This window comes from Hyaena hyaena, unplaced genomic scaffold, assembly GCF_003009895.1.
Source record: "Hyaena hyaena isolate Hyena2069 unplaced genomic scaffold, ASM300989v1 scaffold_389, whole genome shotgun sequence".
NCBI classification, from domain to species: domain Eukaryota; kingdom Metazoa; phylum Chordata; class Mammalia; order Carnivora; family Hyaenidae; genus Hyaena; species Hyaena hyaena.
Genome location: NW_024081023.1, coordinates 1,349,074 through 1,374,380, shown reverse-complemented (window position 1 = coordinate 1,374,380; position 25,307 = coordinate 1,349,074). Strand labels below are relative to the sequence as shown.

The 25,307-nt window shown below is 42.3% G+C and overlaps 1 long non-coding RNA gene across 1 annotated transcript; it reads right to left on the bottom strand.

Annotated features, from left to right (window-relative positions):
• Positions 1–18,084: 18,084 nt before the first annotated feature.
• Positions 18,085–21,142, bottom strand: LOC120244764. The gene is made up of 3 exons (XR_005531630.1): positions 21,088–21,142; positions 20,144–20,972; positions 18,085–18,490 (listed from the first exon to the last, which is right to left on the bottom strand). It is a non-coding gene; the product is annotated as an uncharacterized LOC120244764 (long non-coding RNA).
• Between the last annotated feature and the right edge of the window lie 4,165 nt (positions 21,143–25,307).

Below are 25,307 nucleotides of genomic sequence, written 5' to 3'. Positions count from 1 at the left end.
GATTAAGGTTTAGATGAGTTAATCAGATCTCCAGGCGGCAGCAGGCAGGGAATTTGCTAGCATTGTGATTACATGCGTGGGCTCCAAGAAATGACATCCTTAGAGAAACACTGGCTGGCCCTTTTGCGGCTGGGTCTTACCCTGTGCCAGCCATTGGTGCTTAGTTTATCAAATTCCTATCCGTTGATGACTCGACATCCATCATGTTCCTGAGACTAAATCAGCCAAGGGAGATTTGAGTAATTATGATAATGGGATACACTCATATTAATACATATTAATAAGGTATATACATATGTACAGGTGTGTTTGTTTTCTCCAAGAGTTTACAATCTAGAAGGATGGATAAGGCAAGCTTCCAAGCTTCCTGACCTCACAGTTGAGAAATATCTAAGTATCCTAAGATATAAAGGCACCACGCAGGCTCAAAAGATAAAAATTCCTTCAGGCTGGAAAGGACCCATGAAGGAAGGAGCTTCTGAGAAAGCTGACAGCAAAGCACACATCGGGCTTCAGCAGGCAAACACTCCAAATGTTTGGGGTAGCAAGAGTAAAGCAATGGACAAGAAAAGGGACATGGTTTCTGGAGAAAGCAGGGCAGATCTTTCTGGCTGAGCAGAAAGAATACAGCTTCTTTCTGGTTCTTGACCCCAGGCTTCTGGTCGTGAAGCTTTCCCTGTTTCTCAGAAGAGACCAACCTGATTATTGCCAAACTATGGCCAACAAGTAGTAGTGGCTGAACTTATTATTCAGTTTGTGACTTAATCTAGACCCTGTACTTTTATTTTGGCCTGATGTCGCTGGTCCTTCCAGCTAAGCTTGAAGATAAGTTTATTTTAGGATTATTACTTATGGAGCTTAAAAAGGAGAAAGGCTCAAAACACCCCCTGAAGCACTCACTGAGCACGTATAATATTGGTTGGTTTCAGGGCGCCTGGGTGCCTCAGTTGGTTAAGTGTCCAACTTCAGCTCAGTTCATGATCTTGCAGTTTGTTAGTTCGAGCCCTGCGTTGGGCTCTGTGCTGACAGCTCAGAGCCTGGAGCCTGCTTCAGATTGTGTCTCCCTCTCTCTCTGCCCCTCCCCTGCTCATGCTCTGTCTCTCTCTGTCTCCTTCAAAAATAAAATAAACATTAGAAAAATGTAAAAATATTGGCTGGTCTCTACCAAATAAAGGCCAACATTTGTTCCTTCATCCATTCCTTCATCAAACATTTGTTGAGGTTATTCATTGGGTCTGAATGTTCTTAGATGAGATAGAGGACAGTGTATTAACTAGAGTTCAGAGTTAACACAGAGAGCCAAGGTGATTACCATGCCCAACCAAATGCCCTAGACCTTTTGGACTTAATTTGCTTGTGTCCTTGAGTTTCTAAATCTTCCAAGACTATTAGTGCAGGGTCACTCCTCCCCCGTCTCCAAAATATACAAACACGTCAGACTCCCAGAAACTGACATCGCTTCCGCCAAGCAAAAGGAAAGCGTTTTTGTTTTGACGGCTGCAGAAATTCTGCTGGGGACAGTCAGGTTCCCATCGGGTCTTCCTGCCATCTGCACCAAATAAACTGTTGTCCCTGTGAGCTTTGTGATGATGCCAGCATTCAGTAAATGCTGCCAGAGGCCCGGATCAAGCAGGCAGGTTGAGGCCAGAGGGCTAGCTTATTCCTCTGCGGAGAGATGTCAGAGCACCCTTTATTCTATCAGCCAGAGTGTCCAGTGTCCTACCCCAGACCTCTGAGTACCACGGCTTGTCCTTAGAAAGCCAGATGTTGGGCCGCCAGCCTCATTTGTGTCCTTGCGAGTTGATGTTCCAGACCGAGTAAACTAGTGACATCTGCTCAAAGGCCATACAGCTGGAACTCAGGCTTTTGTTTTATGAACTCAGATGGTCTGTGTGTCTGGAAATGATTCTGCCCAAAACCAAAATGAACAGCCTACCCTGTAATACATGCTTTGCTTTCAAAGCCTTATTATTTTCAAGCATTTGCCCATGATCCCTTTGAGGTAGTTCTTGGAAAGGCTTTGATTGTGTAGAAACATAAGCCTCAGTAAATAAAATTTAAAAAAATTTCAAGTTGCTGAGTTTTAGAGGTAATTTTTTTTATTAGTTCCAATATGGTTCCCTCTCTGATGAGGCTGACCCTGTCCTTCTTATTTGGCAAGTTGGGGCATTATATTTCTTGGGTTTCCAAATGCTTTCTACACTCCCTTGGGCTCTTTTCTGAAGGAACTTTATTCAAGCATGAGCTTCATGGTTCAGGATTTTGTTGCATGAATGAATGTTACCCAAGCATGAATCAGCCATCATTTTAAATATCTCAACTTAACTTATTTCACCTCAATTTAATTAAATTTTAATTTTTCTAAGGGTGCCTGGGTGGCTCAGTTGGTTAAACATCTGACTTCGCTCAGTTCATGATCTTGCAGTTTGTTAGTTCGAGCCCTGTGTTGGGCTCTGTGCTGACAGCTCAGGACCTGGAGCCTGCTTGGGATTCTGTCTCCCTCTCTTCTTGCCCCTCCTCCTCATGCTCTATCTCTCTCGCTCTCAGAAATAAACATTAAAAGGGCACCTGGGTGGCTCAGTCAGTTAAGCATCCGACTTCGGCTCAGGTCATGATCTCACGGTTCATGGGTTCGAGCCCCACGTCGGGCTCTGTGCTGACTGCCAGCTCAGAGCCTGGAGGCTGTTTCAGATTTTGTACCTCCCTCCCTCTCTGACCTTCCCGTGCTCACGCTGTCTCTCTCTCTCTCAGAAATAAATAAAACATTAAAAAATTTTTTAAAAATAAAATTAACTTTTTTAAGTTTTAAATTTTAATTTTTATAAATCAGGAAAAGAACGGGATGCTGAACACAGTGACCACACTTTTCTTGGACTTCCCAAGGTCAGGACCTGTTGGAAAGTTCTGACAGAGGAGGAGCTATTCGATTGGCACTATTGAATCACAATTACCAGCCAAGCATCTAGATGCTGGGCTACAGGGAAGACAGGACAGCCTTCAAGCTGAGAACACTTAATTCTAAATCATTTTTTTCAACCCAAAGAATGTATAACTCTTCATGGTTTCTGTGGTGGGGCATGAAAAGGGAGGCTGATCTTTTAGAAAAGACAGTTAAAAGCTAAAAATGGAAAACCAGGCAGGGAATCCAGTCTCCTCAGTGATGCCGGAACTCTTGAACATAGATGTCAGTCTATCCAGGCATGTCCCCGCTGCCCAGTGACATTCCTGTCCTCTCTAAATTTAAGACCAGGCCATTTCATTAATGTGAGGTTAGCATCGGGCCAAACAAGCATCATTAAAAGTCCACAGGAAAGCTAGACCTCATTAGCACATACCTAAGGAAGGAGGGCTGGGAGAGCTATATTCAGTGGTAATTGCAACAGGACAAATCATGAGACAATGTCCCCAGTCAAATGGCACTCTGGATGTCCCTGTGTCTCTCACTTAACAACGTATGTCCTTGTTACTGCATGTGTGAACAGCATTTCTGACTGTATGTTTTAAGGAGGTGTCCAGGGACTTAGCGCAGTTTGAAGCCCTGTGAGATGCAAAACCAAAATTCCTCAGAGCCCTTGGGTCATATGCTTCGTGTTTGCAGTGGCTTCAATTAGTTGTAATAATCCCGACCACCAATCACCGCCATCACAGAGGGGCGAGCACTCCGTTTGGAACCCTAGAGAAATACTAACTCCTCATATAATAAAGTCCAAGGTACATATATAGAGCTTTATTTCTTCTTCCTCCTATCCTCAAATCTATCCCCCTCCCAAAAATCAAGTTTCTCAGGTATTTCTGTTCAAGACCACTTCCCTAGACTGAAACTCCTGTGGGTTTTAGTCCAACTCTTAAAAAAAATGGAAGGGCGTTTCTAAGTTCGGCTCTGCATCTTGAGATTGGCACCAAGGCATTGGATTCTTTGGGGGACTTCCTGTCTCCTACCTTGTCCTTTCTGGCTTCGCTCATGGATTGCAAAGTTTCCCTTGAGTCAAATACCTGCTCTTAGTCCAACTCATCAGGGCTTGTCCTGGCTTCTCCATGGTTGAGGAGACATCTCTGAGAATCTCTCTTTCCACAATAACACTGGTATTTCTGTTTTGTCCTAGTCTAGGCTTAGGGTCACTATAAGGGTGACTCAAGACACCCTCCCCCTCACAGGATTCCAACTCAGTCAATGTAGTTCTTATCCAATTGAGATTCGCTTGACCTTCTCTGACATCCATGTGATGCTTTCTTTTTTTGTCCTGTTATCTGGATATAACTTACTGAGGTCCATTGTGATTATAGAACATGTCCAAATCTCTCCCACTGCATTTTCCTTGCTGTTCCCATTTTGATTACTTTGAAAGAGATGACTCAAGTCTTCTGACTGTTTCTTTCGGCTCTTGTTTCTAAAGAATACTAATTCTTTCCATGGGCCACTCTTGTTGCTTTTCCCTAAGGGGGTCTGAACGGTTTCCCTGTAAATGAAAGAAGGATGCTGAACCCCCATCTGAGTACCCCAGGCCCCCAAGGCAGTTAATTACTAGCAGAATGTCTGAGTGAACTGAGTCCTTGTATTTCAAAGAAGCACATTGGGTAGAAGACACTTTTCTTGAGTGGAAAGAAGAAATGTTCTCCTATCCCTAGAGCCAACTCTGCCCCTGGCATTACTATAAAAGGAGAGAGCTTCTACCCACAGAAGACCATTCAATAACCCACTACGGTCCCAGACACAAAAGTGGGCAAATCTGGCAAAAGTCCACACTTTTGCACACGTAACATTGCAGCTACGTGCAATGAAAACCATCTGTAAGCAGTTTATTTTGAAATCATCCAATTGGGAAGAAAACTGCTTCTTGCACACTCTACTTGTCAATTTTGCTTACTAACCTCAAATCACATGGGATGTGGAATAGTCATTTCATGATACCACGCACAGCATCTGTAAGATGCAAAAAGTTATGGGTGCCCTCTCCTTTCTCACTCTCTACATAGCCTATGGGCATAGCTACACTCAACAATCCTCAGAAAAGGTGTTCTGAGCAAGAGGCTGGACCACTAGCTGGCACTGTAATGGTCCTCTGATGGCCATTTATTTTATTTTTTTTATAAAACATTCTATATTAATAACAGTCTATTTTAAGCTGATAACTTGACTTCAAGTGAATACAAAAGCTCTACATTTATACATCCTTACCCCCATTTTATGGCTTTGATGTCACAATGTACATCTTTTTACATGTTTGTATCCATTAACAAATTATTGTAGTTATAGTTATTTTTTTTAATTTTTTAATGTTTTATTTATTTTTGAGAGAGAGATAGAGACAGCGTGAGCAGGGGAGGGTCAGAGAGAGGGAGACACAGAATCCGAAGACAGGCTCCAGGCTCTGAGCTGTCAGCACAGAGCCCAACATGGGTCTTGAACCCACGAACCATGAGACCATGACCTGAGCTGAAGTCGGATGCTTAACTGGCCGAACCACCCAGGCACCCCTGTAGTTATAGTTATTTTTAATACTTTTGTCTTTTAACCTTCACATTGGAGTTGTAAGTGACTTACCCACTACCATTACAACATTAGAATATTCTGAATTTAATCATATATTTATTTTTCCCCTAGTTCCATTGAGATGTAATGGAGACACAGTATATATTTGCTTTTACCAGTGAGATTTATACTTTTATGTATTTTCTTGTTAACATTAGTCTTTTTGTTTCAGTTTGAATAACTCCCTGTAACATTTCTTGTCAGGCTGCTCTAATGGAGATTTTGCTTCTCTGAAAAACTCTTTATCTCTCCTTCAATTCTGAGGGACGTTACTGGATAGAGTACTTTTGGCTGGCAACTTTTTTCTTTCAGCACTTTGAATATATCATGCCACTCCTTTCTGGTTTGCAAAGTTTCTGTTGAAAATTCTGCTGATCTTTTTGCGGGGGTTCCCATATATGTAACAGATTTTTGCAAATTTAATCTTAATGTGTCTTAGTGTGGGTCTCTTAGGATTCATTTTCTTTGGAACCCTCTCAGCTTCCTGGATTTGAATATCTACTTCTTTCCCCCAGTCTAGGAAAGTTTTCAACTATTTTATCTCTGAATAAATTTTCTACCTCTTTCTCTCTTCTTCTTTGGGACACCTATGATGTATATATTTGTCTGGTTGTTGATATCTCATAAGCCCCTTAAGCTATTTTTCACTCTCCCCCCCCCCCTCCTTGAGTAGATGAATCCCACTGCTCGGTATTCAAGTTCAATGATCCTTTCTTTGCTTAATCTAGTCTGCTGTTGAAACTCTCTATTGATTTTTTAAAAATTTTTATTTATTAAAAAAATTTTTTTAATGTTTTTTAATTTATTTCTGAGAGAGACAGACAGTGTGAACAAGGGAGGGTCGGAGAGAGAGGGAGACACAGAATCTGAAACAGGCTCCAGGCTCTGAGCTGTCAGCACAGACTCCAATGCAGGGTTCAACCCCACAAATTGTGAGGTCACGACCTGAGCAGAAGTCGGATGCTTAACCAATTGAGCACCCAAGCACCATTCTATTGAAGTTTTCAGCTCTGTGTTTTCCATTTGATGCATTTTTAAATCAATTTTATTTTATTTTATCTTTCATCATGATAAGTGTACTCTTTAATCCCCATCATTCCTCCATCCACCTCCCCTCTGGTAACCATCAGTTTGTTCTCTATTGTAAAGAATCTATTTCTTGGTTTGTCTCTCCCCCTTTTTTTCTTTGCTCGTTTGTCTTGTTTCTTAAATTTCACATGTGAGTGAGGGCATATGGTATTTGTCTTTCTCTGACTGACTTATTTTGCTTACTGGTTGGTACATTTTTATATTTTCTATCTCTTGGTTGTAATCTCACTTTGTCCATGTACTGTTCTCTGGAGCTTAGTGAGCACTTTATAATTATTATTTTGAATTGTCTATCACTCATCTCTGTTTCATTAAGGTCTGTTCTGGAGCTTTGTCATGTTCTTTTGTTTGGAACATATTCCTCTGTTTCTTCATTTTCTTTAACTCTCCATTTGTTTTTGTGCATCAGATAAAACAGTAATCTCTTCTGATCCTGACAGTTTGGTCTTGTGTAGGAGATGAGCCCTGGCAATCCGCCTGGTCTGAGCTCTTGGTTGTTTCACTTTCGTGATTGTGATTGTTCAAACTGCCTACTTTGTTGTTGGTGCTTCCCAGTAGTTGAGGGTATGTCAAGACCCATCAGTGCCCCAAAGGGACAGCATCTTAGTCAGCATCCATGTGCAGAATTATTGGAACTAAGGTCCATAGACAGCAACTAGGAAAGTAAGTGTCAGGCCCCTTCTAAGGAGAAATTGGGAGATGGGTATTTTTGCTTGTTCTATCTATACTTGGTCCAGGTTTATAGCCATGGGGGAGGGAAGTTGTTTCCATGCCCATTAATAACTGCTTGCTTGTTTGCTACATCCTGAGGGACTCATGAACGCAAGCCCCATTGGCTATCAGGGGTCAGTGACCCAGTGGCCCTGGGCAGCAGATGCAGAACCTGGAGGACCCGACATGTGTACAAGCTCCTTCCAGATACAGACAAATAAGAGAAGGCTAGAGAGAGAGAGAGGATGGGTGTCCACAGGCTTCCCTGGTCTCCAGGGAGGATCCTAATGGTTATTTATTAAGTATTTATAGACTGATGACATTTTCTACAGCTTAAAAACAGTCTTTTTCATAAGCCACAGATTCTAAAACTCAAATGCAGAAAGGTGTTAATTCCAGAGCCTCTCCATCAGAAGTTTTATCTCAGGGATACCTGGCTGGCTCAGTTTGAAGAGTGTACAACTCTTAATCTTGGGGTCATGAGTTCAGGCCCCATGTTGGGTGTAAATATTACTAAAAATAAATAAATAAATAAACTTAAGAAAAGAAAGCCTATTTGATAATGGGAAGAATCTTGGTATCCAATGGCTTAGAACCAATTTTTTGCCAATGTTCCACAGACAGGAAGATCACTCAAACCCAGAGTGAACCTGAGGTAGCTTCAGAGTCACCAGCAACCCTTCTTAGTTAAGACTAATGTCTGTGCAGATGCAAAATGAACTGAAACCCCAAGTCAGAGGCAAAGAACAAATCATAGGTGACATAATTCTTTTAAAATGGTTCACAGGGGGTGCCTGGGTAGCTCAGTCAGTTAAGCGTCTGACTTCGGCTCAGGTCATGATCTCAAGGTTTGTGGGTTTGAGCCCCGTGTCAGGCTATGTGTGTTGACAGCTCAGAGCCTGGAGCCTGTTTCAGATTCTGTATCTCCCTCTCTCTCTGACCCTCCTCTGTTCACACTGTCTCTCTCTCTCTCTCTCAGAAATAAATAAAACATTAAAATTTTTTTAAAAATAAGTTAAATGGCTCATAGAAGAAACTTTTTCCTTTTTTCTTTTCTTTCCCTTCCCTCAAATGTCTCAGGTGGGAGAGAAGTTCTCAGATGGAAGGTTTTTTATTTGTTCCCTAAACAATTAAAAATAGCTCTTTTTTTCAAGGAAATAAAATCATGGGAAACATGTTAAATTTGCATCTTGTCCCTCACCCTCTGGTCTTGCCTAAATACATCAAGAACGGACCTGGTCTAGGTTCTAGCATATCAGGAATGATGTGGCAGAAGTCTACAGCCATAAAAAGGTTGAATCCCAACATACTCATTTCTGTTTGTCTCCTAAGCTATCCGTCACCAGGAAGTGAGACGATGGTATTGAGGACAGCCTCTTTGAAGCAGATGTGAACACGCATCTTCAAAACATACTTGTTGGTACAGGAAGCGACAGCTTTAATTCAAGTCATAAATGTGCTCAGAACAACCTGTTTTTCCAGGTGGTCTTCTCCATTCTTTGGGAAGTGGGAAACTCCCTCTTTCTGTGAATCATTTCTTTCTTCCAAGAATCTAATATTATGTCAATTAGTGAGAAACAAATGATATGGCTGGGAGTTCACAGCCACTTTAATAAACATTTTTTCCCTTGTTTTTGCAGTTCAGTTCAATGACCTCTAGGTGGTGGTAAAAGTTCCAACCAGTTTTTATGACTGGAATGACACCTAGTCCTCAAATTACCCTGTAGGGTCTTAAAGAGTTAATTGACAGAACTCAAAGGAAGTTAATTGTTTCTTTGTGGTTTCAGTAGCACCTTTTTTTTTTTTTTTTCTCAATAAAAGGTGTATTGTGTATGTCAAGGAGTTCTGAAAACCAAGGATGAGATTGAAAGCAAAGCTTAGAGGGGCACCTGGGTGGCTCAGTCAGTTGAGCGTCTGGCTTCGGCTCAGGTCATGATCTTGCAGTTGGTGAGTTTGAGCCCTTCGATGGGCTCTCTACTGACAGCTCAGAGCCTGGAGCCTGCTTCAGATTCTGTCTCCCTCTCTCTCCCCCTTCCCTGCTCATGCTCTGTCTCTCTCTGTCTCAAAAATAAAATAAACATTTAAAAAAACTTTTTTAAGCAAGGCTTAGAGAATGCTTATTTAGTTTAGACCAAATTTGAAACTTTAGCTAAACACATTTCAAACCAAATTCAAATGGCTTCAAGTTTTAATTTGTTTTCAGTGAGAAAAATATAATTTCCTGTTTTTAATGGGAAGAGAGTGGATTACCAACTGCCATTAACCAGGCATTAGTTTGATGAGTAAAGGAAACAAACACATAGATTAAATTTCTTATAGTATATACTCTTTTTTTAATTTAAGAGAAAAACATGTTTGGAAAAATAAGTTTTGCAAAAAAAAAAAAGGGGGGGGGACAATAGTAGTTTATAAGCACTGGTGTCCCAAGGAATAGACCTATTAGATCTTGTCTTTCTGGAGGTCAGCCATCCCAGAATACCAACCCCCAGACATGAGCCCTAGATAGATTTTGAAGATTCACAGATTGTTTTTCACACTCATTTCTTACCTTGGTGGTATGAGTAGCCAGGCTCTGAACAACACTTCTTGATGTGTCCTGAGCTATCTGTTGGGATGGACCTGGCTCAGGGCTCTGATAAAGACTCCAGCTCACTTCGGGAATTAGAACACAGGAACACCCTACACTGACAGGCAGGCTTCACCTACTATTCTTACTTGTTGCCTTAACTGGACCACAGCAACATACGTTCATGTCAGCCAACGTTATTCTAAAAAAACCCACAGCTGTAGCCAAATCAATTGTATGCATGGTAAACTAAGACAGCTAATCAATGGCCAAGTTGAAGAAGTCATTCTACAAAGATTGTACAAACCCCTCTGCTGGAATTTGCTAACCAAGCTGCTGTTTTCTGCTTATAGATACAACAACTCTTCTAGATTTTATTTCCTGCCCCCAAACAACCTTATGTCTCTGTAATTTCAGTTCTCTAACTACATCTACTTACTATTTGGGGAGGGAAGACCTATAATATCTGTCCCCTTTTTACTTTTTAAAATGTGTTATTTATTTTTGTGAGAGAGAGAGAGAGAAAATGCAAGAAGCGGGGGAGAGGCAGAGAGAAAGGGTGTCAGAGGATCCAAAGCAGGCTCTGTACTGAGAGCAGAGAACCCGATTTGGGACTTGAACTCACAAACTGTGAGATCATGACCTGAGCCAAAGCTGGATGCTCAACTGACTGACCATCTAGGTGCCCCTGTCCCCTCTTTAACATTGGCCTATTAGGCGTAGTTTAGTCCTATAATACTTATCTTCCCACTCAATATAGAACCGTTAGATATAGTTTGTTTTCCTATGTAGCCTTTAATCCTGAATCCTACGTGTGTTCTATTTACTATGTATTTATGTGTGAGTGTGTGTGTGTTACTTTCAGAAACTGCTGTGCCCCTCTCTAACTCTGTACCCTTGCAGGGGATGCTCTTAGAACCTCTGACCCTTAAATTATGGTGGGGACCAGTCACTAAAATGGCAAGCTGCATTACAAGTTGTGAATAAAGAATGGGAGTGCCTACTAAGCACTCTTTTATATGCTGTTGACTGTTGTCACAGCAGGCAGAGTGTTGTAATATAAGAGCACGGACTTTGGAACTGGCAGATTACAGGTGATGACCTATTGACCTTGAACAAGTTATTTATGGACATAAGAGTCCTCATCTAAAAGGTGCAAATGACATATCTGATAAAAGGTTAAGATCCACAAAATATAAAGAACTGATATGACTCAACACCCAAAGATGAATAATCCAATTAAAAAATGGGCAGAAGATTTGAACAGACGTTTCTCCAAAGAAGACATCCAGATGGCCAACAGACACATCAAAAGATGCTCAACATCACTCATCATCACGGAGATGCAAATCAAAACTAAAATGAGATATCATCTCACACCCTGTCAGAATGGCTAAAATCAACAACACAAGAAACAACAGGTGTTGGTGAGGATGTGGAGAAAAAGGAGCCTTCTGTGGAAAACAGTGTGAAGTTTCCTCAAAAAGTTAAAAATAAAACTACCCTATGACCCAGCAATCACACTACTAGATATTTACCCAAAGAATACAAAAATACTAATTCAAAGGGATACATGCACCCCAATGTTTAAAACAGCATTATTTACAATAACCAATTATGTAAAAAGCCCAAGTGTCCATTGAGTGATGAATGGAAAAAGAATATATATATATACATACACATCACATATATATATATATAATGGAGTATTACTCAGATGTAAAAAAGAACAAAATCTTGCCCTTTGCAACAACATAAATGGAGCTAAAGAGTATTATGCCAAGTGAAATAAGTTAGAGGAAGACAAATACCGTGTGATTTCACTCATATATGGAATTTAAGAAACAAAACAATTTAAGAAACAAAACAAACAAGGAAAAAAATGAGAGAGGGAGAGGCGAACCAAGAAACAGACTCTTAACTATAGAGAATAAGCTGATGGTTACTGCAGGGGAGGGGTGTAGGGAACGTGTTAAGCAGGTGATGAGGATTAAGAAGGGCACTTGCTGTGATGAGCACAGGGTGCTGTATGGAAGTGTCGAATCACTATTCTGTACACTTGTTAAATTACCCTGTATTTTAACTAACTGGAGTCTAAATAAAAAACTTAAAGAAATAAAATAAAAAGTGAGATCCTTACGGTATTCCAATTTCATATCGTTGTACGAAGAATTGAGTGCTTAGGACCCTGAGTTTTGTTCTTACTTCCTTTTGCTGATGAGGAAACGTAGTGGGTATGTCCTGGGTTCACTAGGTATGTTTTATAAAGCTAATCTACAGCTCCAATGAGACTACACACACTAAATGACATATTTCAACCATTTCAGTAAAACAGGATTCCAACATATTTCTACTTCCATGGAAATAAATTTAGGTTAATTCCCTTTTCCAGTACTTGCCGGAGGGGTGCAACTTTATGTATTCTCAGGGTAGAATGACTCATTCTCAGAGATGTTTGGCTGGATCATTTGGAAGAGCTAGCTTGTTTTCCCCAGAGAAAACCAGATATAGATACTCCCATTCATCCTATAAGATTTTGATGTTCTCACTTGTTATATATAAAAGATTCGTTGGCCTAGGAAAACTAGCTGAAAGCTTCTAAACCTCTATCTTAAATTGTCTTGAAAATGGCAATAATACATCAACCAGCGTGTTTTTTTTCTTTCTCACTCATGTGTAGTTTTGAACGTCTCCAGAAGGGTAGACATGAGGGACAAGATCAAGCCTGGCCTGTGCGAGTAGCATGGCCGACACCGAGGACATTTACCTTTGAGGTTTACCTGTCTCACTTTCTATACCTTTCTCTCTGTTTTTGTTTCTAGTCCCTTCTTGTCATCCTCCAATTCAAAAATCCCTATAGACTCAGGGAGGGTCAATCCTACAGTTCTGTGCCCCAGCCTCTCAACTCAACAAATCTCCCCACTCCCCACTCAACAAATCTATTTTTGTTTCATTTCTGCTCTGCTACACTTGGAAAAGCTATGGTAGGCTAATTCATCTTCCTGACTCACAAATAGTTTTCTTTATTACCTCCTGGGAGGGAGAAGGGAGGGAAGGGAGGAAATTTCAGGTCTAATACTATTTATGTGGGCTGGATTTGCTATCTCACTTTCATCCCCCAAACAACCATATGAAGTATACATCTCCATTTCCTCATTTGCAGATGAGAACACGGAGACTTTGAGAGGCAAACATTGCTCAGAGTAGGGAAGGTCACAAATGGCAGGGGCAGAATTTCATTCCAGGTTTTTAAAATCTCAGGATGTGAACATTCTTCACCACTGTACTGAGTTAGTACATTTTGCCTGGAGTGGAGGCCTTGAGCGCAAAGGTCATGTCCCCAGCACAATGGGGGGCTGGGGTAGGGATCACACGCCTCAGAGCGCCAGCTTCCCCTGAGCTAGCCAGATCCTGGTCGAAATCCATTTCTTTTCATTTCCTTTGCATTCTAATTCAAGAGATGCCCTTTGTTTTAGAAGTAACACAATGGGGGCAGGTTCCTTGACCTGTTATTCTTTTCCTTTGACTAACCAAGGCTCCATAGCCCCAGTGCAACCCAGTGAGGAGAGAGAATAGGGACCCTGTGTGTTGAGGAAGGTGGGGAGAAAGAGCAGTGTCCCGCAGCGTGGCCCAGAAGCCTCCCGGATGGGCTCCTTGGAGAGAACTTAGTTAATTCTCCAAGATGTGGGTGGAACAAAAGCTTCTATAAAGTGCTCTGGGAAGCTCCTCTTCCAGATGCAGCTCCAGACTCTCAATGGCCAGACCTTGCTTAAGGAGAGAGGAAAAACTAACTCCCTAGAATTTTATAGAACTGAACTGATCATAGGTCTACAATCGGATAGGAAATCTAAGGTGCCTGGAGAACAGTCCTAATTTTTTGATGTCAATGTTCTATCAGCTCGTTATTAAAGGGTGTGGACCATGGGTCTGAACCAAATCCCAAACAGGGCAACAGCCCAGCCTCTTCTTCTCAACAGTGCTGGTCCATTGCTTTTTAGTGAAACCATTTGGAAATTGAGGGTATGTATGGTACAGGAGGGTGTGCCTTCTGTGTTGTGCTATTTCAGGGTCAGCACTACAGGTCGTTTGCGTTGAGATTCTGTGAAGTAGCCTAAACGGATTCATGTGACATTGGACTAAGTATTTCAACTTTGCTTCTCCTCTTTTTTTTCCCTCCCCTGTGGCTGGATTGATGGCCAGCAGGGGTGGGGGTCGGGTGAGTGAGTCCGAATAGGTTATTTAAAATAAACAAATGGCATTGCAAAGAAAAGTACACTTTGTGTGAGCAAATGTTGATTGCTTGAAACTCAAGGTCTGAGTGTTTATATTTAACACGCTGGAAAATAAATAGGAAGGTTTCCTTGTGTTCTGGAATTTACTGCCATCCTTCCAACCATGTAGACAAATTAGGGAGTGACCCGCTAGGCTGCCAGAGGCCAGGGGTGGGGAATAAATAAATAAAATACCTCCCAACACGAGGGATAGTTGCCTTTTCAAAAAATTTTTTTAACGTTTATTCATTTTTGAGACGGAGAGACAGAGCAGGAATGGGGGAGGGGCAGAGAGAGAGAGGGAGACACAGAATCCAAAGCAGGATCGAGGCTCTCAGCTGTCAGCACAGAGGCCGACATGGGGGCTCGAACCCATGAACTCTGAGATCATGACCTGAGCTAAGTCGGACACCTAACCGACTGAGCCACCCAGGCGCCCCAACAGTTGCCTTTTCAAAGGGAGAACATATTCAATATAATCTGTTATCCTTGAGGGTCAGTTCTAGATCTTTCCTTCACCTCATTCATGCCAAAAAGGAGGGGAAAAAGTAGGGCTGCCTGTTAGGGCGATGGAATAAAATGTTGAACAATGTCAAGAGGAGGTAGACAGCAAAATCTAGACTGCGGGAAAATTCCAGTCTTTCCAGACAGTGGAGAAACCAGTTTCCCTTAGAAAAACAAGTCGTACACATGCCAGAGAGATTGAAAGAACTTTATAGACTTACGAGACATGACAACCAGTTATAACTTATGGATCTTACTTTGATCCAGATTCAAACAAAATGTAGAGATAAATGAGTAAATACTACAAAGGAAAAATAGTTATGAGGCAATGGGCAAATCTGAACACCGACGGGATATTTGAACATATTAAGGATTTCTGTCTACGGGTTAGATGTAACAATAGAATAGTGGTTGTATTGTTTTTAATTTATTTATTTAAATTCAAGTTAGTTAACCTACAGTGTAGTTTTGGCTTCAGGAGGAGAACCCAGTGATTCATCTACACACGACACCCAGCACTCATCCCAGCAAGTGCTCTCCTCAATGCCCAGCGTCCGTCTAGACCATCCCCACACTCACCTCCCCCCAGCAACTCTCAGTTTGTTCTCTGGATTTAAGAGTCTCTTATGGTTTGCCTCCCTCTCTGTTTTTACCTTAATTTTTAAAAAGAATCCTAATCCTTTAGAGGCGCATATGAAATATTTATAGATGAGGTTAGAGTCTTGGATTTGCTTCAGAATAAGGGGGGGGGGGTTAGAGCATGCAGGAGGTGGTTGGAAGTACATGTCTAGTGAAACTGGCCTCAAGGGGATAATTGTTGTGGCTGAGGGCCATTAGACTATTCTTTCTACTTCTGTATAGACAATTTTGAAATATTCCATAATAAAATGTTAAAAGGAAAAACCCATTAGGTCATGCTGTGACCTTTTGAACACCAGAGCTACCCTTTGTAAAAGCCTGGCAGCACTGGGCCAGTATCCCCAAAAGACTGAGAGAATTTCCTTTTAAAATCATTCTTGGGCACCTGGGTGGCTCAGTCGGTCAAGCGTCTGACTTCAGCTCAGGCCATGATCTCACAGTTTGTGGGTTTGAGCCCCGTGTCGGGCTCTGTGCTGACAGCTCAGAGCCTGGAGCCTGTCTCAGATTCTCTCTCTCTCTCTCTCTCTCTCTCTTTTTCTCTGCTCCTCCCCCATTCACGCGCTGTCTCTCTCTCACAAATATAAATAAACATTAAAAAATTAATCATTTTTGTGTTATTCAAACAGATTTAGTGTCTTACACAGCCTCAAACCACAAACGGTCCTTTTTTCATTCAACTCACCGAAAATGTGACAGGAAAGCACTGAATGGAATCAGAATGCACACCAAAGGGCCCTCAACCATCGTGAGGACATTCCACGGCCAAGGTGAAGTTGCCCAGTGAACGAGACACGCAGCCGGCACCAGGCACCGCTTCGCCACAAGCCCCGCAGCCGTCCTGACGGTACCTGACGTCTGTGACGTTCGGGACTTCTGACTGGAGTGCCATGACGTGTCACAAAACCCAGGATCGTTATTATGATGTTGTTGAGGGTGTTCTGAACCGGTACCACATCCGGAAAAGGCTCCCGGGATCAGGGCAAGCCTGCGTTGAGACACACGTGGGGATTTCTCTTTAAAGCCATCTTGGGGGGTGTCAGTGACATCTTCTGGGTGGCGACTCCAGGCTGCTCACAAAAGAACAAGAGGGCTTTGTCTCAGCGTCCGGCAAGCAGAAAAACAGGGCAATAAAAGCTAAGGCTCTTGGGAAATACCGGCTCAGAAACCAGGGGGGAGGTTTGAATTGAGATGTTTTCTGGGACAGACTGGAAATCAGGGACCAATGAAAAATAGGAATGTGAGGAGCGGTCATGACCTAGGGCCACAACAGACTGTCCAGAAGGCAGCTTCCTTCAGACTTCCTGCTAGTGGGCCTGACCCAGTGAGTCCCCAAGAGAGTAAAGAAAAGGAGAGACAGACAAGGAACAGAGAAACATAAAGAACGCAGCGAGTGCTCATGAAAGGATAGTAGCGTGTCTGTCGCTCCTGGGACTCTGATTCTGCACCCTGGTTTTCTTCCAAACTCCCCCTACGACTCTTCCTCTCCAGAAGAAGCCTACATATACTTGTAAATGCAAACCAGATTCCTGCTGGAGCCGACACTAGTGGGTGCTTTGAAAACACTCATGGGGAATTCAAGGATATAATTTTACATCTTTCCAGTTTTATTGAGATATAACAGACCTGTAACTTTGCATTAGTTTATGGTTATACAACCCAAGGATTTGATCTATGCGTTTATTGCAAAATGATTACTTTCATAAGTTTAGTGAACACCTATTGCCTCACATACTTGCCAATTTGTCGTGTGGTGAGAACTTTTATGATCTACTGCTTTAGTAACTTTCAAAGTACAACACGGTATTGTAACCCATGGCCACCATGCTGTCCATTATATCCCCAGGATTCATTTCTCTTGTAACTGGCCCACCTTTTGACCGCCACCACCTATGTCCTCCACTGCCCATCTCCTGCCTCTGGTCACCACTGATGTGTTCTCTGTTTCCCTGAGTTCTGTTTTCTAAGATTCCACATATATAAGTGATAACACACAGCATTTTATCTTTCTCTGTCAGCATATTGCCCGGAAGGTCCATCCATATGTTGGCAAATGGCAGAACTTCCTTCCTTCTCATGGCCAAATAATATTGCCTTGTGTATACACCCACACGCCACATCTTTATCCATTCATCCACTGACAGACACTGGGTTGTTTCGATGACTTGGCTATTGCGAATAATGGTGCAGTGAAGAGCGGGGTGCAGATACTAATTTGAAATCCCGTTTCAATTTCCTTTGACTGTATGCCCAGAAATAGAATCGCTGGATGGTACGTTAGCTCTATTTTTAGTTTTCTGAGGAACCTCCATATTGTTTCCCACAGCGGTTGCCCCCACGTACGTTCCCACCGACAGTGCACGACGGTTCTTTCCCCCCACATCCTCCTCAGCACCATTGTCCCTTGTGTTTTTGATAGCAGTGTTCTGACAGTGTGCAGTGATAGCCCATTATGGTTTTGATTTGCATTTCCCTGACGAGGAGTGACACTGGGCACCCTTTCCTGCGCCTGTTGGCCCAGTTCTCCACGTTTTGGCATCTGGAGAAAAAGTGTGCCCATATTGTATTTTATGCTTCCTTAATTTTTAAAAATATACTCTTAATTTTAGAACAGTTTTAAATTTACAGAAAAATCGTGAAGATAGTACAGAGCGTCGCCATGTGGCCCACACCCCTTTTCCTCTGTTACTAACGTCAAACATTTTATGGCACATTTGTCCCAATTAGTGACCCAGTGTTATTAACTAGAACCCATCATTTATTGGTATTTTCTCAGTTTTTATCTAAAGCCCCTTTTCTGTTCCAGCAAGTTGTCTAGGAAACCACGTTGCCTTTAGTATTTACCTCTCTTGCCTTTAAACTGTCTCGCGAGAGTTTCTCAGACTTCCTGTTTTTGACGACCTTGACAGTTTTGAGGGGTACTTGTCAGGAAACTTGCAGAAGGCTCTTCAGTTAGGATTCAACTGATGTTTTCCTCAAGATTAGATGAGGATTATGGATTTTGAGGAGGAAACTCCTTAACTGTTTCATCTTAACTTCTGAACATCAGATGGTCATTTCTTCAGCTCTCTTCAAAGCCAGGCACATGGCTTTAGGCAGCCAGAAACTCACTCTGGGCACGTGTCGCTCCCGTGCCCTGCACGGTTATTATTATTTGCCTTCAAGCACCTTTTGCTGTTTACTCTGCAAAAGAATAAAAACATTTTTAGAGGTTGCAGATGTGCTTGGCTCTATCTGCTAGAAGACAAGGTGTGTATAGAACGCACTTCTAATTATACTTGCTGTGCTGAGTTAAGACCTTAAAAGTAGCAATGGATTATTTTAGTCACAAACATGAATGGCATATAAATTATCTTTCCCTGTGAAATAGGAGATCTGTTGTGTTTTTTTTCCCTGAAATAATTTGTGCCCTTTCTATTTTTAATTGTAGCTGCTACAGGAATCAGGTATATCTTTACTATGGTGCTGTTTTCCTACCTTCCAGCAGAACTGAAATTTGGAAAAACCATACTAAAAAGTACACTAGATTGCATCAGAAAGGGAATATCACTTGTGAATATCATTGCATAAATCTTAAATAAAATATTAAAACATAGCAGCTCATGAAAAATAACATATCACAACCAAACAGGATTTATTCTAAGAAAGCCAGGGTGAGTCAGCATTGGAAAATTCAACAATATAATTCTGTATATTAAGAGAAATAAAGAGGGATGCCTAAGTGGTTCAGTTAGTTAAGCATCAGACTTTTTTTTTTTAATGTTTTATTTATTATTGAGAGAGAGATAGAGACAGCGTGAGCAGGGGAGGGTCAGGGAGAGAGGGAGTCACAGATTCCAAAGACAGGCTCCAGGCTCTGAGCTAGTTGTCAGCACAGATCTCGACGCGGGGCTCGAACCCACGAATCGTGAGATCATGCCCTGAGCCGAAGTCGGATGCTGAACCGACTGAGCCACCCGGGTGCCCCAAGCATCAGACTCTTGATTTTGGTTCAGGTCATGACCTCACTGTTTGTGGGATTGAGCCCTGCATCAGGCTCTGTGCTCTCTGTGCTGACAGCACAGAGCCTGCTTGAGATTCTCTCTCTCTCTCTCTCTCTCCTCCTCCTTTCCCACTCTCTCTCTCCCTCAAAAGAAATAAATAAACACTAAGAAAAGAGAAAGAGCTAAAGAGAAAGATCATATCTTTCCATATCATCTCCATAGAGATGGCATTTGATAAAGTTAACTTTTATTCAGGTTAAAATATTCAATAAAATAGAAATTGATGACTCCTTCCTTCATATGATTGTGGGTGTGTGTGCACGTGAGATAAACCTGGGGACTATGATGGGGGGGTGGGGGGAAGGATTTATCACGAAGGCTAGAAAGGTGAGCTGAGACTTCAGGCTTTATCCAAGGAATCTAGAGCCAGGAGGAAAGATTCTACACAAACACTGGTGTGTGGACTGAAACTGTGACCTTACTCTGAATTCAAGGCAGTTTAAGGAAGAGAAAAAGTCATCAGATACTTCCATCTCAGCTGACTTTGCTCTATCCATCTCTGGAGAGCCATACACCACGAATTTATTTGAGAAAGGAGAGCAGTGTTAAAGAAGGCATGTAGCTAATTCTTTTCTGTTATTAATTATTCTTCAGCATTCATATGCGTCTCAAATAAACACTTCAAAAAGAAGCCAACCAAAAGGGTGACTTTCTAAACAGGAAAAAAAAAAGATAACATTGTTCTAGGATCAGACCAAGCACATTATTAATCATTCTTCATTCATTCACTCACTCACTCACTCATTCCTTCAGTCAGGAAGGAATTTAGAAATATTAAATATTTCTAAAACACCTGCTATGCTCCTGATGGTGCTTGCAGGGTCCGAGGTTGTCTGGATGACAGGGTGGACACTTACAAGGAACGGCACTGGGTAAACAACATGCTAAGTTTTACTTCCGTTAGATTAAATTAAAATCCAGTTGTTATTTAAACATTTATATCATTACAGGCAGTCATTATCCGGGTTGTTTTCCAAAGGCCAAATCTGACTCGTGCACCTCTGATTACTGTGACGACACAGCAGCCACCACATAAAACGTTTCTCCAGGACAAAGCAGATGAAAAGAACCATTACCTAGGAGGTTTAGCTCAGGAAAAAGGAACAGGGAAATAGCTCCGGGTACAGAGCTCTTTATCTCGGTTTCCAAAGTGCAGCAGTTTAACATTTTAAAAGGCTACTCTGGGGCAGGTTTTTCCCCTTGGAAGTTTCTTTCATACATTTACAGTCTGGAAGTACAATAGAGCCACTTCGACTCTCTGGAGAGGATTTTCTTCCTTTTACTTATGTATCAATGATTAAACTAGCATTTTATTTCTCTTCAAGCCTGAAGACAAGATTACATTGGAGTCTGGGTCTTCCGTTTTAAAACAGGAATCGTTAACCAGGAGAGCGCGAGACCTGACTGTGAACCAGGCGGCCTTCACCGTTGTGGGGGTCCACGTCTTCTGTCCATGAAGTTCCCCGAGGCGAACTGAGCCCCTGAGACTGTTCTCTCCATCCCCCTTCGCGCTGACGGAGCATTTCAGTGTTTGTTTTTTCTGGTCGGATCAGCTGCCTGGAGAGGCTGTGATATTTATTTCCTTGCGGATTTCTCTCCTGAGCACCCTGAACGGTTCACTCCTTAAAACAAAAGGGGAGAGACTGACTAGATCAGAATCCCTTTAGATGCCTCTCTGGTTTAAACTGTTGACAATCCAAAACCCAATGCAAGAGTGTATCTTTAGTTATTTTATACCTTGTCTACATGCCCGAATCCGGTTCCTAATTCAGAGAAAACACTAGGATTGTACCAATTCTTCTTTAAAGAATTTACAAAACAAAGCGATCCAAGTGACAAATTCATCACAAAGGAGTATGGACCCCTTGGATTTCTGACAATTAAAAAAAAAAAAATGAACTGTTGGAAAAGTCAAATCATAGCTAGAGAGATTTCTGATGTGCATTCTATAGAACACATGTTCTCATAATAACATCTAATGTTATTAAGCATTATAAAGTTCTAATAACATATTATTATAATATAATTAATTGAATATATTAATATTATAAAGTGCTAGTAACTTTCACAGAGTGTTACAATGTTCTCATAGTGCAGTCAAAAAATAATATAATAGGGGCACCTGAGTGGCTCAGTTGGTTAAGCATCCGACTTCAGCTCAGGTCATGATCTCACAGTTCATGGGTTTGAGCCCCGCGTCGGGTTCTGGAACCTGCTTCGGATTCTGTGTCTCCCTTTCTCTCTGCCCCTCCCCTTCTCACGTTCTGTCTCTCTCTCAAAAATAAATGAACATTAAAAATTTTTTTTAAAAATACACCGAGTGGACATTTTGAGAATTTTCCTACAAATTCCTTCCTCCCACCCGCCCCAGGAAGGCTAAGAAGACACTGGATATTACAAATCCTCTCAACAGCTCCATACCTTTACTCACTAGGGTCAAATGCCTGGTGTTTAACTAATTAATTTATGCCAGCTAGATATTTTATAATGACATTTCAGCTATTAGAATGAAAAGTGCCAGTGGTGTCAGCAAGATGAGGTGAAGCAGTGAACCAGAACTAGGTGACCCACATAATGAACGTGCAGCCCTTGACTGTCCTGAGTCGCTCAAGTATGGTTCTTGGGGTCTCAAGATGTGGCTAGTGTTGATGCCCCTTATCTGTGAGTTCGAAAACAGCCCCGTGTTGCCTGTCATTTGGTAGTGACTATAAAAATCCAATTTGATTTAATTCAAAACAATTTCAGTTATTGAGCATCTACGCGACAATTTATTACAGGAGGCATTTTGGGGAAAGATGTAGGGAAAAGGGAGTTCTGCTCAACGGTGGCTGCTTGATGTATCATCGGCTTGGCACACTGCCTGCAGGATGCCAGGGGCAGATGATTTTTTATTTTACCGTTAGGAGGATGGAAGGATGGGGGAGGAGCCCTTTCTGTTGGATTAATAAGGAGATAATCAAATCTGAGGACAAAGATGTCGAATCTGAAGTAAGTTCAGTGGCAATAAAGAGACCTCTAATGACTTGGATAAGAAGCGTTTTCAATCGTGAGAAAACCATGAAAAATAAAAATGAGGGGGCCTGGGTGGCTTAGTCGGTTAAGTGTCTAATTTCGGCTCAGGTCATGATCTCACGGTTTGTGGGTTTGAGCCCCGTGTCGGACTCTGTGCTGACAGCTCAGAGCCTGGAGCCTGCTTCAGATTCTGTGTCTTCCTCTCTCTCTCTGACCCTCCCCTGCTCATGCTGTCTCTCTCTCTCAAAAATAAAACATTAAAAAAAAATTTTAAATGAAACAATCAGGCAATGAAGGCAATGGCTTTTTAAAGGTACAAAAGATTTAAAGATGGTTTTTTAACATTTATTCCTTTTTTTAAAAAAATGTTTATTTATTTTTGAGAGAGAAAGCATACACAGGAGAGTGAAGGAGGTACAGAGAGAGAGGAAGACTGAGGATCTGGAGCGGGCTCTGAGGGGGACAGAGGATCCTAAGCAGGCTCTGCACTGACAGCAGAGATCCCAACTCACGGCTCGAACTCATGAACTTCGAGATCACAATTTGAGGCCAACAGATGCTTAACTGACTGAGCCACCCAGGTGCCCCTTCTTAACATTTATTCTTTTTTAAAAAAATTTTTTTTACATGTTTTATTTTTGAGAGATAGCATGAGACAGAGAGCGAGCAGAGGAGGGACAGAGAGAGAGGGAGACACAGAATCTGAAGCAGGCTCCAGGCTCTGAGCTGTCAGCACGGAGGCCGACGCAGGGCTCGAACCCATGAACTGTGAGATCATGACCTGAGTTGAAGTCGGACACTTAACCAACTGAGCCACCCAGGGACCCCCTTTGCATTTATTCTTAAACATAGCATTTGGTGAATGATCTTGGTTTTATGTAAGGTCAAGCAAAGAAGGAAAGGAAGAATATAGAGTTTTCAGAGGAAAATAAATACCAAAGAAAGATGAAAGCCCAGACAGGCGAACACAACAAAAAGGTATCTGAAGGGCCCCCTGAGAGCAGACTCACAAGAGGCTGATCATCTGAGGAACTAAAACAGGGTATTCCAGGGGGGACCTGAGAGGCTCAGTCAGTTAAGTGTCTGACTTCAGCTCAGGTAATGACCTCAGGGTTTGTGAGTTCGAGCCCCGCCTCAGGCTCTGTGCTGACAGCTCAGAGCCTGGAGCCTGCTTCGGATTGTGTGTGTGTGTCTCTCTTTCTGCCTCTCCCTTGCTCATGCTCGCTCTCTCTCTCTCTCTCTCTCTCTCAAAAATAAACATTAAAAATATTTTAAAAAATAAAATAAAATAAGGTGTTCCACATCCAATAGGAAAGAACCCCCAAAAAGAAGAGAAGAAGGAAATTTGTCAAAAAATCACAACAAGTTGTCTAAATAGAAACCAAGATAAATTTTTCAGCTTTAAAGGTATTGTTGGGTTAAGTTTCTAACACTTATTATTGGCTGAATGAGGTATCAAGGGCTCCACAGGTAGCAAAAGCGAGCTTGTAAGCAAGAAATAGTCTCTACAACAAAACAAACACAGCGTATCTTGGCAGTGGTATAACAGATTCCTGTCTTGGGTTCCTTGGGTGTTGGATATAAGTTTACAGGAAGACGCCTGCGCCATTTCTAATAGCATGGGACCAGAGTGTTAATCATGCCACGATGGGCTGCAGGGAATGTGAAAACCAAATAAAGCAGCGTCAACGATAAGGAAAAGATGGATCACCGCCTGTGACCGTAAGTCCGGAGGCAGAAAGCGAGGCTGGGTCTCTGGATCAGGGAGCTCAGCTGCCCAGTAACTGTTAGGCTGTCCCAGCTTCTTTCCTCCCCTGTGGCCTGCTGGTCTCTCTGCATGTCCTGCTTCCCCAGTTGTCACAAAATTGCTATAGCTGCTTGGACCATCACATCTTCACACCACGTCAAAAGCCAGAAGAGAACAGGTAGTAAGAACCCAAAGGCACATGACTGTCCTGAAGCCCCTATTTAAAGAGGAAACAGAATCTGGGCAGAAGCTTCCAGACTTTCCCATCTTGGATTACTAAGAATTCTATCAAATGCCATTCTTAGCCAGGGCGTCTGGGTGGCTCAGTTGGTTAAGTGGCCGACTTTGGCTCAGGTCATGATCTGGCGGTCTGTGAGTTTGAGTCCCATGTCGGGCTCTGTGCTGACAGCTCAGAGCCTGGAGCCTGCTTTGGATTCTGTGTGTGTGTGTGTGTGTGTGTGTGTGTGTGTGTGTGTCTGCCCCTTCCTCTCTCTCTCTCTTTCTCTCTCTCAAAAGTAAATAAAGACTGAAAAAAATTTTTAATGCCATTCTTAGCCAATCAGCGACAAGAGGAATTCAATTACCAATTGGTTTAGATTAATCAAGATGTATCTTTAAGAGGCAGGGAGGGGTCTAGCCTCCCCTAAACCAAACAGATCCTACATAAAAGCAGGATTTTGTTAGTAACGAATCCAGGTGGGTATGGGGCAAAGGCTGCCGTCTGGGCAACATTGGTGTGTGCCACGCCCTCTCTCTTATTTTACACACGATAGCGGTCACTCTCTGTGGTGTAAAGCTCTATGGGTTTTGGCAAGTGTATAGAGGTATATAACCACCAGCATCAAGACCTAGAAAAAGTACGTTGTGACAGCGGGTGGTAGGTTTATCATCAGCCAGCTTGGACTCACTCTTGCCATATAAACAAGCAAGAGAGACTCATGGTTCTCCCAGCCTTCACCCCATCTGAACCTTCTTCCAGGAGGTCAACCAGGGAACGTGCAGAGGGACGTTAACAGCTGGTTTTGGGGGCTCCCACTCTGGAGCCATAGCTGATCTCGTCCGTGTGACCGCGTATGCCACCCAAAAACCCATTTCTGATGCGGCCCTGTGGCTGAGCTGATGACTCACTTTGCTCCCCGGGACTCACAACCTTTGCTTTATTCTTATCCAACCTTCCTGTCACCCCCCCCCCCCCCCC